Raw genomic sequence first — 15,838 nt, 5'->3', positions numbered from 1 at the left:
CAACTGTGAAGCTGGATTTAAAAGATGACAGTTTGTAGTGCATATTTTTAGAGCATGTTCAGCGCCATCTTGCACAAGTGCAGAATGTGATTGGTTTGTGACTGGATTGGTTAGTTGGTTAGTGTTACTAGACTTACATTAGTTGATGCTAGCTAACTATTGAGAGAAGCGATAACTCAATGGAAAACAAGAAAACTAAAACTGAAAAGCAATCTAGGGGGTCACTTTTCTACTGCCCCTGACTGTAGAAATGGGTTTTATAAAAAAAAAAAAAAAAAAAAAAAAAAAAAATGAGGCTATACTGTCCATTTTCACTCTCTTTGTCTTCAGCAGTAAGTGTTTCTTAAATGTTATCTAACTGTGTGCAAGAAAATTCATGTGTTAGCTGAAATGTTAGGGTCTGTAGCACTTTATTAATAAGGACTGTGTGGAGGAGAGCTTTTTGAGTCAGGTGGTTCACCGGACCAACATGCTGAAATCTGGTACTGTCACCTCTGCATTTGATTTTTCCTCATCAAGTCAGGTGAACAGAGCAAACAGCACTATCAGCTGAAAGACCAGACGTCCACAAGATGTGATCAGCACTATTTTATGCAACATTAGGGTGCAATTTAACCCCTAGTTATCTCAGGATTGAGCCTCTTTTACCAAGCACAACCAAGCTGTTTAACATAAGAGGTGTTTACATGTGCATCACACAAAAAAATAGGTTTCTTACCACGATCAGGAGGCTTGTATGTACATATGTATGCAGTAAATTACAGTTTTTGAAATAAATGATCCAAAATATGAATAAGCAAATTAATCCAAGAAAAATATCATTATTGCTACATCATCTCCAGTGTTTCTTCTACCTTTCTAGGAACTGAGTGGAACATATATATATATTGTCACATTAAGACGCACTAACAGCTGAGTGGCATAGTGGCAGTATGACAGTTATTATTTTACCTCCAGAGAGTAAAACAGTTTTTTCTGGTAATTATTATAGCAAATATTGAAATATGGTGCTGTTTCAAGCATGATTTCAGGGCTTTTGTTTTGCAGTTTTTAGACAAATTTGTAATATGTTTCCCAAACTCTGAATATGTAGAATTAGAGCTGGATAGCTAGTATTCTGTTTGTATTCTGATCTAGGAATTTGGAGTATGTTGACAGCAGCTGTGCATGTAACGATCAGCCCTCCTCTCATATGTGAAATGCAGGAAACATAAACATTGGCAGTTTATCAGTTTACCGGTGATTTTGCTGATGTTTGTTGCTATTTGCGCCCATGGTCTTCATTTTGCATGACTTATGCTGTATTCACGTGTGTGGAGTTATTATGGCACATCTTCAGTTGCAAACCTGGGGCACATCATCATGACGTTTCTGGGTCTTTCGAACATCATACACGCTCTGTGATGACCCCTAGGCACAAGGTGTCTCTGTTTTGGATTTGGTGTGGCGGTTTGTACTGTGCTTGGTTCTTCAGGAGCTGATTGTGGTGGGCTGCATGAGCTACACCTTGGCCCAGTGAGTCTGACTATAAAATGTCCCTTCTTTCTGCAGCAGGCCTCTGACTTCTGTCTGGTTATCTAATTTGCTCTCTGTCCTGATTTGGACACCAGTTTCCCAGACTATACCAACTCAGCTATAATATGTGCTTTTGAGCCTTTCTGCTTGACTTTGCCTCACACCCATGCATTCTTTGCACTGCTGATTTGCTGACAAACATTCACTTTAATTATATCCTGCAAAATAAATCATTCTTTACTCGTTACTACCTCATCCAGTCTCCTTCTGTTTTGTTGCAGCTTATGAGCTGTGTTGTAACACCTCTTTCAGACGGCCCAGATTAGGTTGACCAAAGCTGAGCTTGTGCCCTGGTAGCACACTCCCACAGATCTGTTCTCTTTATACAGAGGCACCTGCTGCTTTATGCTGGCCCTTCTTTTCATTTCACCTGTGGTGCCAAGTGCAGTAACAGCCTCTGCAGCGGCACCTTGCCTTCCAGCCTTGTCTGTAGCAGTCACTAGTTCTTGGTACCTCTCCCTATTCTGCTCAAAGGTCTTCAAAGCTCTTCCCACAGCACAGTGAACATTACAGTGTTTTTTGTTGCCTCTAACACCGTCATCATGTCAAGTGTGAGGGTGGTCTTGATGGCATGCTAGGGAGACTTGGGAATTGTCTGCCAAGATCCACTGGCAGCTGGCAGCCCTGTGCAGTGTTGAGAAGCCCCAAAGGTGCCTGAGATGTTATTCTTGGGTTCTCTCCTTCTCTGATGAAGCTGGTGGCTTTCTTTTTGTGTTTTGACCTTTGGCAGTTGGTGATCATATTACAGATGCTCTCGGCGATGGTCTTAAACCACTGGTAGTAGCCTTCTACCAGGGCAACAGCTCAGAATATGCTTGAGGGTCCCTGTCTTCTGGCAAAGGGACAATGAAAGCCAAGCCCCAGCAGTGCTGGTAAGATGGCCCAGAAAAAACATCATAGAGAATCTGAACCAAGAACCTGATGCAGTGTGGGTCTGTCTGCCGTCAGGACTCCATGGCACAGCCATGCTGTCTCTGCTCTCTGCTTCCTGCTGGTCATGACTGGCACTCCTGCCCCAGAAACTTTAGGGTTCAACTGCTTTTACCAGCATATACATTGCCAGAGAAAACAGGCTCACTAATATAGTGGTACCTGACATGATTCCGACCTCCAGTTTGTGCTGCTCTGATGTTATTGACCCTGCTGAAAATCTTAGTCTGAACTGACTGTAAAAAAAAATGATGCCTCTTACCGTGGCTGGAACATGGTGCCTCTAATATCAGCTTGTGAGATATGAATGACTTTGCTAAGGTCCTGACCTATTTTCATTCTATGAGCAGTGCATTTGAATACAGATTAGGCAGGAGTGACATTGAGGGATGTATTTGTCATTAATCTAAGACAAGAGCTTGACGGGAGCTGAACATTGCAAATGGATATGTCCATCATTCTGAGTGAGCACTCCGTTTAAGGCAAGCAGGTTAAATCATTCGCTCAGATATTTGAAATGGACACTTTCTCCTGTGTGGGTTCAGTTTAAGTGGGTGGATATTAATTTACAACACAAGGAATGTTGGAATGCACTGTGATGAATCACATACAGAATTGTACTTGAAGATAGTCCATCTGGTTTTAACAGTCTAAATTTGTGTTAAATGCAACCATGATTCCTTTTATACTCTGTCAATATCCAAGCAAGTAAGGATGAAGCAAGCTACTGCCAAAGTTGCAGTTCCCACTTGAGGCTGGATCCAAAAGCAGCTCTTCCGTATATTAAATGCCAAAGTTTACAGCAAAAATGGTACGAAAACTGTCATTATGGACAATTTCATCCTTCTTGACAGCTGGAATAAAAAAGACACATGATATGTTTGCCAGCACAGTTGGCTACACCTCCTCCATTGTGATTGTGGTGTTGTTGCCATTTTAATTACTTTTAATACAATTATCTGAAACAGAATATGGCCTGCTGTCAGATGCAGACTGTCCAAGAGTCTTGGACACAAATTTTTTTTGTTTGAATAGACTTTTATTTAGCACTCTAATTACTCTAATATACAGTCCTGATGATAAGTTTAAGGCCACTTGAGAAATGGCAAAAAAATCATATTTTGCATGGTTGGATCTTAACAAGTTACCAAGTAGAGCTTCAACATGCAATAAGAAGAAATGGGAGTGAGACAAAATATTTTTTTTGAGCATGAAATTTATTGAAAACAACACTTAAACTGAAACTGAAAACTGATCAGAAGTTTAGCATCACATGCCTTTAAAAGGCCAAATCTATGCAAAAATGTGGATTCATTGTCATTTTCTGTCAGGTAGTCACACTAACATTGACGTTCTGATGGCAAAGGCAAAAAAACGTTCCCCTTTTTCCATAAGCAGGGTCTCTCGCAATGCGCCATCGCTGCTGACGTGGGACGCAGTAAGACGGTCATTCAGAATTTCTTGAATGATCCTGAGGATTATGAAACAAAAAAGTCAAGTGGAAGAACAAAAAAAATGTCACCATCCAATTGGCTGTCTGTCAAGACACTGGATGATCCTCGAATCAAATTAAGGCCGTTACTGGTGCCGACTGCATCTCCAAAACCATCAGACGACATCAGAGACTGAAAGGCTTCAAAAACAAAAAATGTCTGCAAAGCTCTTGTCTCCTTGAACGGCACAGAACTGACCGTTTGGACTTTGCAAGAGAGCACCAAACATGGGACATTGAAAGGTTTAAGAAAGTTTTGTTCTCTGATGAGAAAAAACTGAACCTTGATGGTCCTGATGGTTTCCAACGTTACTGGCATGACAAGCAGATCCCAGAGTACAGAAACCAGTTGCTGACATCACAGTGAATACATTGATTGCTAAGCTGCATGAAAAATACAGTTATCATACCTTATTTTTCTTTTTACTCTAGGAAGTACTGTGGTTACTTTTTCCTTCCTCTATACACTAAGAATTAGTAGAGGGAGAATACAGAAGAAAACTCCAAAATCTAAGAAATAAAAATTCAAATCTAAAGCAACAAATCCCAACAGTCACCTTAAGCTAACTGTTGTTGTATTACTATATTATGATGAGCAGGTACAGTCCTCAAGTATCCTAATAATACTGACAGAGACAACTAATAGAATAAAACTAACCCCACATGCAGCTCTTCAGCATACAAACTGATAAATCTTTACTGTGCCTGTGGAAACAATAATGACACATAAATTCCATATTAATCAGCTTAGAAAACACAGTCTTTCAACATCTTGGTCCAAAGTTGACAGCAGCAACAGTCTGACAAAAATGACAGTTAAACACTCGCGAAGGCTGCACAAAAAATGCACACATCAACACTTTCAGCAGGTTGTTACGATGTGTTGTTTCAGTACATGCTGATAACTGTCATTTTACTGCATATTTTACCATTTTTTAACCGTTGTTGAGGTGGCGTTTCTTGACACCAGCTACATGTATTATTGTCAGTGTTACGAAGGTTTAGTCTGCTAATGATGGAAGAGTTGAGGTTCAAAGTAATAGCTTCCTTGGTCTTATCTGAGTGCAGGATCATGGCAGTATCCCTGTTGTGTAGTGGGCCACACAGTAGGTTACCAAGGACCACCTTTGAGTTAGAGTTCTCCCTCAGTCTCATCATGAAGTTGTAAATAAATAGCATGCTACTACTGGCACATTTTGCAAGTCACGATCCTACATTCTCTACTTTTTACATGTCATTTTAAGGTTTTATCTGACACGTGACACATGATCGAGGGCATAATTAACCGCAACGCATGAAAACACATGTTGAAAATAGCTTAACATTAAATGTCACAAAGTTCTAATGTCATAGAAATTGAATGGTTTCATGATACTAGACTGAGCACCCAGATATATTAAGATACATTATCACAGATGGAAAAATCTTTAAGGGAGATTAATATTTGGATCAATCTGCTTACATATTTTCAAGGATTAAGAAAAATTCACTTGGGATTTGATCACATGCAGCATGCAGGATTTTTGTATTGTTGAATCATCCAAAATCTCATCTAAACACTGATAGTTTCTCTTTCTCTGTAGCACACCATCTTTCCAACCTTTCCCCCTTTCTTGAATTGTGAAGAACCCTTCTCCACATATCCAGAGTCGAAGGCCCAGATGAAAGTGTGGAGGAATACATTTGTTGTGAACTGACATAGATAAGGTTATCCATCTTTGTGCTTTAACAAAATCAGGTGTCTTGTAGGGATCAGACATCTGAAAGCAAACACAATACATAATTCATCACTTTCAGCTGACACTTAAAGTTTTCCTTCCTTTGGGGAAGGTTTTCTTTTACATCTAAGCATCTATTTACCCTGTTCGATACCCTGGGGGAAAATACAGTGCTTCTCTATTGACTGACCAGGGCCATGATTGCTGTATAGCTACAGCTATAACACTCAATAAGGGAGTTGGGCCAGTGCTACTGATTTGTGATCTGCCAGCTCTGCCACACAGGTCTTTCTTCTGTCTTAATTTTTCAAGGGGAGGTTGGCAGGAGTCCTATCCGAGAGCAACTGGGAAACAAAAGAGGAAGAAAGCCTCCTTCCTCCATTCCAGGAGGGCCCTGAGGACACGCAGCAGCTGGTTCCTGTGCTTAAATCTGAGAGCAACACTGCCCTCTAGAGTGTCTGTTGCTGAACCTGCAGCTTAACAGAGATGTTCAGGAGACACAGTGGTAAACAAGGGGCTCGCTCTGTGTTGTGAGTTTGGTGATATTGTTGGGGGATGAGAGCGGTGGGCCTGATGACAAAATAGACTGTTTCTCTCCACCAGGGTCTGAGTCAGTGCTTTGTTTTCTCATCCCATCATCCCATTTCCCATGCTGTCAACCAAGCAACCGCATCTTTGTGTCTCTCTGTGGGCGTGGAGGGCATGTGTACGTGTTCGCGTGTCTGTCCAAAATCATTAGCATAGATCTTAATGCTCTGAGGTTAATGATGACACCCGGGGAAATCATTTCAAGCACAGTTCAGGGTTTCAAGCTCAGCTCTTTAGCTGATTATCTCAGACTGGGTGACAGTCATTGACTCATTAAACTGATTGAAACCCAGTCTTCTTCCTCCTCTGCATGTGTATTGTTGCTTCATCTTGCTTATCCCAGCTGTCATAGGGTAGGAGGCATGGTATACCCTGGACACGTTCCCAGCCTTTTACAGGGCTAACACAGAGAGAGACACATAACCTTTCATAACCTTTTGACAATATAGAATCACCAATTAACCTAAACCCACTACCTGCAAGAGTACCACCGCACCACAATGCTGCCCATGTTCTTGAGCCATATGACATTTAAGGTTTTATGTCTGGTTCTTGAGTGATGAGTTGCTGTTTTCAGACCAGAAAGATGACTCTCAGAGCACTCTGTTTTCTGGTTTTGCTATGGACCTAGAGCACCGAGGTATTTTTCCATAGATATACAATAAAGCTAATAAGAAAGCCATGCTGACCAGTCAGAACCAACATTCTGAATAAGCCAAAAGTTTTGTTTTCAGTGACCTAAAGCTGCGTTTGCATGTGGACAAAGACCAAAGTCCAACAATCCAAAATATATATATACTACGCCCTACCCGATTATCCATTTTCACACATATACTGCAGCCCACAGTGTTGTCCTGTGTGAGCTGTGAATGTGAAAATGCAAATACCCAGTCCAGATGGATCAGATATTCAGTTCTCTTCAACACAAGTGCTCTTAAGTCTGCATGATGTCCAGCTCTGCTAGGTAACTGTACGGTCAGTACACAACAAGTATGTGGGCTTCATGTGTCCTAAAACCTGCATGCTGTATCTAGGCAGAATTCTTCACCAAAGTAAACAGTCTTTCCAGTAATGATAAGGTACTTTGGATTGTCTCTCCTTTTGTGCTACGTGTGACAAAGAATAACTCTGAAAGATTTCCTGAGTTAATGTATGAATATGAATATAATATAAACAGGTTTAGCGAATAATGTGGCAGCAGGCTATGCAGAGTATTCCAGGGAGTATTCTCTTTTTCCCAGCAACGTTTTCTCGGATTCTCAGACCAAATATGAAATCTCTCAAACTGGTTCTGAGCCTCCTTCAAGTTTTGCTTGCCCTAAACCCTCCAAGAAAAAGCATGCAGGACACATCCAGACAGTGATTCTACTCCAAGCTCACTCTAAAGCAGTCTTGAAAATGATGGAGGTCCAGTTATTTCCATAAATCTAATATTCTTTAAGTGTGTTACTGGTTGTGGTACATTTGGCTAGGATATGAGTATTTCATCTATTTCCAACAAAACTTGATATATTTCATTTCTGTCCAGTATTTTTACTTTCATGATTCAAGTAGTTTTTACAGAGTTCCACACTCTTGTGTGTCTGTGTGTATATGGGGGGTTAATTATTTATAGTAAAATCAGCTGTTCTGTACAATAACAAAAAAAAGCTTAGTCAGTGTAAAGGTTCAATTTACTACCCACAAAACAGAATTATGTGACCCATAAAACAGACAATGTTCAATACAACTTATTCATTTCCTGAATATTCTCAAACAGCTGTTATGTCAGTTGCCTATAAATCAAGCTTCCCTGGACCTGGTGAAGCCATCTTATACTTCAAAGATGGTATCCTTGCCAAGAAAACTGCCATACAATCAAGCCAATATTTAGCCATTTAATTAGCACCTCTCATTGTTTAGAGCCATGATTCATGTCCATGTCGCTGTTTCATTTTTCTTCTCTTTTGCCTAATGATAACTCTTATTTCTCTTCTTGCCTTTCTGATATTTATCCATTATTAAAATTACTTTACTTGTTTTAAATTTAATAATTTTCTCATGTCTTTTTTGTATGTGTTCCTTTCTCCAAAGGAATAAGGGTTAACTCCAGGCAGTATTCTCATTCAAAAAAAAAGTCTAATCATATTGTAGCACCGTATCCATGCTGATAGCAGCAGATTCAACTCAGAAGTAGCTGTATATGATGCAAAAGGGAAAACAACATCTCAGAAATCATTCTGACTTATGCAGGCACATGTTTGATCAGGGCATCAGTCATCTTCCATTAGGAAAACAGACTTAACTATTTGAGTTTAAACAGATGTTTTTGAAACAGAGTATAGGTTCATTGTGAACACACAATGCTTTAAAAAAGTTACTGTGGTGAACCTGCTAGCAAACAGTTGGGAGGTTACACAACAAGCTAGTAAGCTAGTACAGAGTTCAGTTGGAGTTTATCTTCGGCTCTCCTGATGAGTAAAGCTTTTTCAGCATTCCTAACTTACTGCAAATGCTTTACTTTTTTGAAGTCTGGTGTGACCAGGAATACTTGGTGAATCTGAATATGAAACAAAGTCGCACTTCGGACTAACATGTTAGCATTTTCTCAAAAACAGAGTTGGCCCACCGTACATGTTTTAGTGTTCCTTTTTACGGTGGCCCCTAGAGACAAAGCACATGCAAACTCCAAAACACGTACAAACTTCAAAAACACTTACAAACTCCGACGCACATACAAACTGCAAAGCACGTACAAGCTCCGAAGCACGTGCAAACTCCAAAACACAACGGAAGTGCTCCAGGACGCTAGGGGCAGAAAAGAAAAGAAAACTTCAGTAACACCACAAATGGAGGTCAATAGACAAAAAGTAAAGCATAAAACAAACAAAAGCTAAAGAGGCAACAGGATATATGTGGAAATAGACACAATAATAGAAAATATCAAACTAAGACAAACCATAATGACCTGGGTAAAAAGATGAGGAAACACGAACTAGACAATGGGAAAACAAAAAAAAGTGACTGCTTCAGTCTCAGCTGGCTCCAGGTTTCCCCAATCTTAGAAATAGTACATTTGCATAATGACTGAAACTAGCTATTAGTACTATTAGCTGGTACTATTAGTATCATTCACAGCGAATTGGGGAATGGTTGCTATCACAGCATTGTAAGATGGCGAAAGATGTACCCTTAGGCTCCCTTCTCAATTCAGAGAGGGTCTTTCCCTTTTCACGTAAATGGCCTCCTTGACTCCCCACTCAAACCAGCGTTCCTCCCTGTCCAGGATGTGTACATCCTCATTATTGAAAGAGTGTCCACTGGCCTGTAGGTGTAAATAGACTCTAGAGTCCTGGCCTGACAAGTTAGATCTTTGGTGTTGTGCCATCTACTTAGAGGTTTTTTGGTTTCCCTGATGTATACGTCATGGAAATCCTCCTGGCACGTAACAGCGTACACTATATTACTCTGTTTGTGCTGGGGACCCGATCCTTGTTCACGAAGTGACGACCAGCCCATTGTTCATTCAGTGGGCTAGTTTCAGTCACTGTGCAAATGTACTGTTTCTAAGGTTGGGGAAACCTGCAGTCAGCTGAAACTGAAGTCACTTGGATGAGTGACGTAACGTTTCTCCCACTGATGAACATAATCAACTTTTTGGGATTTACTTAACTGGATAATTGAGCATGCATCAAGACATGTAAAATCCTTTGAAAATTTATAATTAACCTTTTTCATTTAAAAAAGTTTGAAATATTTAAAGCACTGTCAGATTTTTAAGTTGTGTTAAGAAAAGCACAATAAACATACAAAGTGTACAAATGTGTTTGCAGTTGATGAAAAGCAGCAGCTGACTCACCTGAGTTTCTTTCAGAAGCTCCAGGATGAAGGATATTTGTCGTCTCATACACCAGGTTCTTTGGAAACTTGTTGAGTGCAGCAGTTTGAGAAAAACTCTATAGCAAACATTCAGAAGCTGTCTCAGTGTCACAGATGGGTAAAATGGAGTGTTTCTTATATGCACTGTTCTTCTTGGCGTTGGGTGTAGCGCAGCAGGTCCTTTCACAGATACTATAACTACAGTAGTGTGTAGTATTATGACAAAGATTACACTGATACGCTTTTTTGGACTGCTATAAAACAGGTAGGTTTTTGTGTTATGTTTATTTTGTGTTACATTAAGGGTTAAATCGTCAGCTAAATCCACAAACACCAATAAATACTGGAATTATGTGCCTTTTTTCTAAGCGTTTTCTCCATGCTATACTCCTACATCTGATCACAGGGTTTCCCCACCTGACAATTCTCACGTTAACTCGTGAGTATACTGTATATATTATGGAAATCAAGGAAAAACATAGGTTCCAAGGTAAAGGTAAGACTGTTGCTGACATAAGTTCACGAAGGTTGAAATTCAGGAGGTTTGTATCAAAATAAGAGCCCCTCATATTACTCAGTACCCTTGAAGTTGCTCTGAGTTTGTAAAAGGTTGGTGACCCCAGCACTAAATGCTTAGTTATTGCAATTAATGTATTGATTTGGTGACGTTCATGTGACTTGACTGAAGTTGAGAGATGTTAGTCAGGTGAGAATCAGCTGAGAGTCAGCATCTCTGTGCTATGTTAAGGAAAGTCAAAGCAGGCTGTGCAAACATGCATAACACTTGAATGCATGACTGATCGAATAAGTCTTCTTCACAACACCAGCCACTTTCTTTTTTACTTGACCATATCCAGAGCAGAGGTACAAAGGGAACAACCAACAAGTCTTGGGTCTGTTATTTATGAATGTTAAAACGTACACTGTATTATTTAGTATTGTTATTGGGCTTACAGTGTTCTTGGTTATAGCTCTTACATGCATTTCAGACAAATAAAATCAGCTTAAGTGAAGTCAGACTGTGTCAAACAGTAATGAAGATGTCAGAGAGACTCAGCTCAGACTGCAGGTGTTTTCACTTGGCAGATCGAGTGGCCCACTGGACTCACTGTGAGGCTCCCTTCTAAAGATAAATGAAGAGCAATTTGTTACTCCTGCCAGACTAGACACTGACAGCATCTGGTCAGTGTGTGAAACCATTTAGATAAAAATGAATTTGGTGACCCAGAATTTCTGCAGGTCAGGCTTTTCATGACGGGAGAGATGGATAAAGTTTGTGGTGCAGATACAAAGCAGGAAGATGGAAATAAAATGAAGTAAATTTGAGTTTGTGCAGTGGCAGACAGGTTGATGGAGGGCTTGGGCTGTCTTAGGTGGAGATTGGTTTGTCTTTTAGGGCAATGTGTGATGCTGGACCCACTCAGAGACTGTGTTGTGTTCACAGCAACAGAGTGGACAGTACGTAGATAGACTGAGGTGGAGTCTGCAGTTCTTTGATGTGTGGGGTCAGTGAGTCTAAAGTGGCTATGCAATCTAACCTTGACCATAGGTATATGTGACTCGCTTAAGGCTAGGTGGAGAGGTTAAGGTAAAGAGGTTAGTGGAACCAGCTGTGAATGGGTTTTTTGGCCAGTCTTGCCTGGATGCATATAGAGTGAGCAAAACGCATTCCACTCAGTGATGGAAAAATCAGCATGCACAGGTCATTAGAAAAATATTGAAGAGCAAATAAATGGTCAATTTGATGAGCAGTACAGTTTTTTTCTGTGCAAATTTCAAAGTGACTTTATTGTTAGCTGGACACACAGTTTTTAAAGAAAATAGTGAAATGTGGCCCTGTGCAGTTCAAACTTTTATTTCCCTGCTGCTTTTTATACATTTTATTCATCTGAGTTTATTTGACCAGGTGGCTGTTTTTAGAGTAAGTAGACCTGAGCATCTTTGGGCTTGAAACTAAGGGGTTTGGAGTTGGTGATACTCTTCTTTAAAAGTCCTGGGTTTAAAAAAAGATCAGATTTGTGGTTAAAACAAACAACTATAGTCTTCATAGCTTTAATAATAAATGTGTCAGTTAAAATGATTAAAATGTAATGGTTTAAAGAAACAGTACATACGGTAGTCTGATGATAATGTCCTTTGCCATCTCGTCAGGTTGTGTTTTTGGTAGTGTTTGGATGTGTGCATACATGCATGTCATCATTCTGACTGTAAACATGATCCAGTTGTTAAGTGATGATGTATGAATCCTGCTTCCGGGTCCAAACTACTCTGAGTTTATTAAGGCTGTTGTGTGTGATCACTGTCGGCCTGTCTCGGTTTTTATTACCACTATTCATTTTGAAGCTCAGTTTTTAAAACCTTACGATGCCCAGCCCATGCAGCAGTATATGAATGACTAACCTCGTATTGTGGATGGATTATCTTAGTTGTTCTCTTGACTGAAGTTTGGTCCATTTACAGCATCCAGCCATGCGATTGCATTTGTTCTTAACTTTTGGGAACCCTCATGTTAACTTTTATCGAGTGGAAAAAAGTTAGCATTCATTCTCTACACTGTTAAAAAAAAAAAAATCCTAGAAAAACAGTAATATTCCGGCAGCTGGGGCGCCAGAATAATACCAGAAAATAACTTTCTCATAAAAATACAGTTATTTTCAGTAATGACAATACAGTTTGTTGCCCTAATTTTACATGGGATTTTGCCTTTTTCAAGTGCTTTTAAACATTAAATTAGGAACATTTTAATGGGATTAAACAATGAAATTACCTATAAACAAGGTCAGTGAATGTGGTAATATGAATAATAATACTTACATGTACAGAAATATACAGTTAACAGTTGGTTTAAATAATAAAGGATTGCATGCCCTGGGACAGACTGACAGAGGCGAGGCTGCCATATCGCACCATCGGCCCCTCTGGCCATCACCAGTAGGCGGTAGGTGAAGTGTCTTGACCAAGGACACAACGACCGAGAGTGTCCGAGCCGGGGCTCGAACCGGCAACCTTCTGATTACAAGATGAACTGCCAACTCTTGAGTCACGATCGCCCTAAATAGCAATAATTGTTATTATTATTTGATGTAAAAAACGTTTATGAGAATCATTTTATATATTTTTCCATAGCATTACATTTGAATTTAACAGTTCAATCTTTCAAATAACGGACACATATTTGTGAAATCATGATACATTTGGGAATGTATTTTAACAATCTAAATATGCATATGTACAGACAAATACATTTAAAAAACAAGAAAATTATGTTTTATTACATTACAGTGATTTTATGTTAATTTACATTTGAAATGTGAAATCACAGTCTATTTATGTAAATTTAATGATATTCTAGAAGAACAGAACAAAACTGTAAAATACACAGTAAAATACTTTTATATTAGGATTTTTTTTTTACAGTGTAGCTCCACTGTGTAACTCCGTTAAACTTCATAAATTGTGTTTTCATGGATGCCTGCATGTTAAACTCAATTGTTACACCTGTAGAGCAGCTACACTGATCATTTTATTAAAGATGAAGGAATTTAGACAGTTTTTAACTGTCAGTGATGCTGCAGTGTTCGTTTGACTTTGGGACCAGAGGCGGAGTTTGGACCCGGAAACGGCAGACTTAAAGACCGGATTACTTGAAAAGTTTTGAATGAATTCTAATAAAACTTTGTAGGGGTGGACAGAGGGGACATGTTAAAAATCTACTAAAATTTGGCTTACATCCACTAAGGTCTCCAATGTTAACTTAATGATTTATCAGTTGAAAATTGACAGAAAGCCATATTCAGTAAAATACAATTCAATTGTATTTTTATATAGCACCAAATCACAACAACAGTTGCCTCAAGGCACTTTATTATTTATTATTATAAGGTAAAGACTCTACTGTATAAATATTAAAAATATGACACGTTTGATTTTTAACATATATCCTAATTTCATGTAGAGCTTTTTAATACTATGTGTCCTACCGCCATTGTTAGTACTGACAGCATATAAGCATATAGGAAGTGGTAAATAGGGATTCTAAATAGCATGTTATGTTATTGTAACTTTATGACTGTTATGTACATTAGAGCAACAGATTATAATGTTTTAAATATATAACTATTTTAATACATGTACAATTTTTCGGATTTTTTTTTTTTTTTTTTTTGGTAAACAAAAAAAACCCTTCTGATCAAAAGCTAACATTTAAACAAATTTACTAAACAGTAAAATGAATGCTTCAAGTTAGTTGCCCAAGTGTATACATATATATAAAATAAAGACTTTTGTTCATTCGTGGATAAAAGATTTTAAAGCATAACAAGCACTTATATTACAGTCATGATTTCCAAAAAGAATTTCTAATTTGGATTGGTGAGTCCACAGTTTTCCACCTCACAAAAGCATCTTCAGGATAATTTAGGCACCTGTGGTTCTGGTTTAGGTATCTTTTAGCTTGCAGTGGCATTTTACATGCTACGAGTTAAGATTTAACTGAGAGTTAAGATATTATATTATACTGGCCTGAGCTTCACTCAGCAAATCACTATGGCACTGCCAGCATTTTCACATGTGGTTTGCAGCAATCTTATCTGTCGGGTAGTTTCAGTTTTACACGAGTGAAGATTAAATCATTCAGTTTTCCCATCAAGTCAGACCTCTGCTCTACATTTTTGAAATCACTCTCTCACACCCCCTCCTCCTTCCATCTGTTTCTAATCAACGCTCTCTGCCAAAACCAAGATACACTTCCCTGAAGAGGCAACTCACACACAGGAAAGTCATAAAGCAGTCTGCAAGCTGGACCTTGAGTGTAGGATCCCACAGGAGTATTCTTTATCATAGTATATCAACACCTAGGTCCAGCATTTCAGAGAAATTAACATCTGTAGTTGTGTTCCAACTGGGTGCTTGAGGGAACCATGTCAGGCTGTTTGGCACTGACATATACATAACTAAAGATTTCAGTCATTGGTTGTAGTTGTGCTTCCATTGAAATGTGTCCAGTTTGATCAAGGACAGTAACATTAAATACAAGTAGGTCCAAAATTCATTGGGGAAAGACACATCTATAGGTTTCCCTCTGTACACCGCCACGTTGCTTTTTGTACAAACTTGCAGCTTTGATTCAGATTTCACACATGCATAGAAGCTCATTTTCAGATATTCAAAATTAACTGGGAAAAACATAACATAACATAATTTTAAATACAAGGATTGTTTTTAATACTTGGATGAAAACCCCAATGACTGCCTGAAATCTTGAACTCTTGAGATTCACTGCCAGGCCTTTACTACAGCCAAATGCAGTTAGTCCTAGCTGGTTGGTCTGTTTGCATGCATTTTGTATTTAATAAAGATAAGCCCTATTGGGTTGAACGCGGGTGATCAACTTGGCCATTAAAGAAGATCTTCTTTGAGAAACTCTTGATCTGCTTCTGGAGTATTCTTTGGGTCATTTGCACTGTAATGATCAATCCAGTCAGTTTTGAATCTATGCAGAGAGTTAGCCATGTGCACTTCAGACTTCATCCTGTTCCTGCTATCAGCAGTTACATCATTCAAGCATATTTCCAGTTTAGTTGAATCAATTCAGCAAAATGCTTTCAACACAGAGTCTTTCTCACACCGTTTGAATTCCTGGTGTGTAAAATAATGCACTTTTGTCAAAGCCACTAGT

The sequence above is a fragment of the Oreochromis aureus genome, linkage group 15 (assembly GCF_013358895.1).
Source record: "Oreochromis aureus strain Israel breed Guangdong linkage group 15, ZZ_aureus, whole genome shotgun sequence".
NCBI classification, from domain to species: domain Eukaryota; kingdom Metazoa; phylum Chordata; class Actinopteri; order Cichliformes; family Cichlidae; genus Oreochromis; species Oreochromis aureus.
This window is presented reverse-complemented; position numbering follows the sequence as displayed.